The sequence below is a fragment of the Ambystoma mexicanum genome, chromosome 2q (assembly GCF_040938575.1).
Source record: "Ambystoma mexicanum isolate Mex_15411 chromosome 2q, UKY_AmexF1_1, whole genome shotgun sequence".
NCBI lineage: Eukaryota > Metazoa > Chordata > Amphibia > Caudata > Ambystomatidae > Ambystoma > Ambystoma mexicanum.
This window is the reverse complement of record NC_090924.1, coordinates 694,330,901-694,333,400: the sequence shown is the minus strand read 5'-3', so window position 1 is coordinate 694,333,400 and position 2,500 is coordinate 694,330,901. Positions and strand designations below refer to the sequence as shown.

The 2,500-nt window shown below is 55.3% G+C and overlaps 2 non-coding genes across 2 annotated transcripts; both read right to left on the bottom strand.

Annotated features, from left to right (window-relative positions):
• Window positions 1–564: 564 nt before the first annotated feature.
• On the bottom strand, window positions 565–676 carry TRNAL-CAA (transfer RNA leucine (anticodon CAA)). Its single transcript has 2 exons — window positions 639–676; window positions 565–610 (listed from the first exon to the last, which is right to left on the bottom strand). It is a non-coding gene; the product is annotated as a tRNA-Leu (tRNA).
• Window positions 677–1,485: 809 nt separating this feature from the next.
• Window positions 1,486–1,557, bottom strand: TRNAP-AGG (transfer RNA proline (anticodon AGG)). The gene has a single exon. It is a non-coding gene; the product is annotated as a tRNA-Pro (tRNA).
• Window positions 1,558–2,500: the final 943 nt, after the last annotated feature.

Here is a 2,500-nt window from a genome sequence, read left to right as displayed (position 1 = left end):
TCCAACACTGCCTCTTGGGCCATGGGCTTAAAAGAAGCCAACCATTGGCGATGGGCATCGAACCAGATACGGTCACACACAAACTATTTTTGGGGGGGAATTGGGGACTCTGTGTTTTTTGTTTTCGGCGCTCCAAAAAAAAGGGCTCGTCCGGGATTTGAACCCGGGACCTCTCGCACCCTAAGCGAGAATCATACATTACATCCCCCGGACTGAGCATGTCTGTTTTTTTATTTTTATTTTGCTGAGGTGTGGTGCCTTCAATGACCGACAGGTGGCAGGAGAGCACTTTCTCCAACTGTGAAGGGGACTTTTTTCACTTCCTGAGTAGACTGGGCTCAGTGACATATGCCACCAAGCCAGCCACTAGAAAATGCGGGTTTTGCAGCTGTGGGCCAGTGGGGGTTTAAGGGCAGGTGTGCCTCCGGCGTCTCTGGCAGACAGCTCCAGTTGCAAGGCAGCAGAAGAGAACAGGGAGGCTTGCCGGCGCTGCATGCGGGGGCCCCCACGAGGTTTTCCGCAAGCCTTACACTCTGAAATGTGCTAAAAAAAATGAGCCCGGCTTGTCAGGAGTGGGATTTGAACCCACGCCTCCAATCGGAGACCAGAACACCCAGATGCAGGGAAGAGCTGCGCCTCTTGAGTCTGGCGCCTTAGACCACTCGGCCACCCTGACAGCTATGGGCAGGATTGGGAAAGATTCTTCAGTACCCAATGTCGCCACGTGCCAGCGCCAGTTTTCATGCCCCGATCTCTGCATCAAAAGTACCCAAACACTCACTTAAGGACCCAGGGATGGCAGGAAACGCCCACCGATGGAGCCAGTGGACAGTTTGCAGGGTGCAAATAAGGGCTGGCCTCAGATCACTCATGGCGTAGTGCCGGCCTGTCCATACCTGTCGAAACCTGCATGCGGTCAAATGTGTCCGATTGACATTGTGGAAATAAAAAGAAACCAGCATCATGTTTCTGCCCGGTCTCGAACCGGGGAGCTTTCGCGTGTTAGGCGAGTGTGATAACCACTACACTACAGAAACAGCTCTGGTAGGCTGCGCTCTAGTGTGCTGGGACAGCTTTCAGTTGAAAGGCTTTGTGGCACTGATGTCTCATGGGGCCCGCTGGTACCTGCCAGGTGGCACACACCAACGTGAAAGTTTGGCGCAAGCCTGCGCCGGACCTACATGGCAGCACTCACAGCACCTCACACACAGGCTGCAGACACATACAAAAGACCAAGCTGGATGCAACAGTGGCGCGAGCCATGGCAGTCCCCACCCAGATGGCATTTCCAAACCGTTATACATCAGCTCGCCGCCAGCGCATCATTACAAAGGAGGGGGAATTTCCAACACTGCCTCTTGGGCCATGGGCTTAAAAGCAGCCAACCATTGGCGACGGGCATCGAACCAGATACGTTCACGCACAAACTATTTTTGGGGGGAATTGGGGACTCTCTGTTTTTTGTTTTCGGCGCTCCAAAAAAAAGGGCTCGTCCGGGATTTGAACCCGGGACCTCTCGCACCCTAAGCGAGAATCATACCCCTAGACCAACGAGCCACCGCATGCAGAGAACAGTGAGGGGGAGGGGGGTGGTCTGCTTACCTCACTTGGCGCCATGCCCCAGTCGCTCCACGGCCTGACCCCTGCGTGTCACGTGGCCTGCCCCTGGCGCAAGCGCAGAGGACTGAGCTGCCTCTCAAGCAGAGAAACAAGAAGAAGAGCGGCAGCCTTCGCTGGCCAAAGGCCATCTGCTGCCGCTCGATCGGGCTCGATCAGGCGAGATATATGTGGCCGACCGGCCTAGAGCGCAAACCTGTGCTGCTCAGGGTGGGCAGCTTCCCAGCAGGAGGATGTGTCTTGAAAGCCGACAGAGGCAAGAAGGCGCACTCCCTCAGCCCGCTCCAACCTCTGGATTCCTGCGAATTTCAGAAGAGAACTCTGGGGCAGCATGGCTTCTGTCATCTCCCAACAGCCTCTCTGTTCTTGCTATGTAAATACCTTTACATCCCCCGAACTGAGCATGTCTGTTTTTTTATTTTTATTTTGCTGAGGTGTGGTGCCTTCAACGACCGACAGGTGGCAGGAGAGCACTTTCTCCAACTGTGAAGGGGACTTTTTTCACTTCCTGAGTAGACTGGGCTCAGTGACATATGCCACCAAGCCAGCCACTAGAAAATGCAGGTTTTGCAGCCGTGGGCCAGTGGGGGTTTAAGGGCAGGTGTGCCTCCGGCGTCTCTGGCAGACAGCTCCAGTTGCAAGGCAGCAGAAGAGAACAGGGAGGCTTGCCGGGCGCTGCATTCGGGGGCCCCCACGAGGTTTTCCGCAAGCCTTACACTCTGAAATGTGCTCAAAAAAATGAGCCCGGCTTGTCAGGAGTGGGATTTGAACCCACGCCGCCAATCGGAGACCAGAACACCCAGATGCAGGGAAGAGCTGCGCCTCTTGAGTCTGTCGCCTTAGACCACTCGGCCACCCTGACAGCTATGGGCAGGATTGGGAA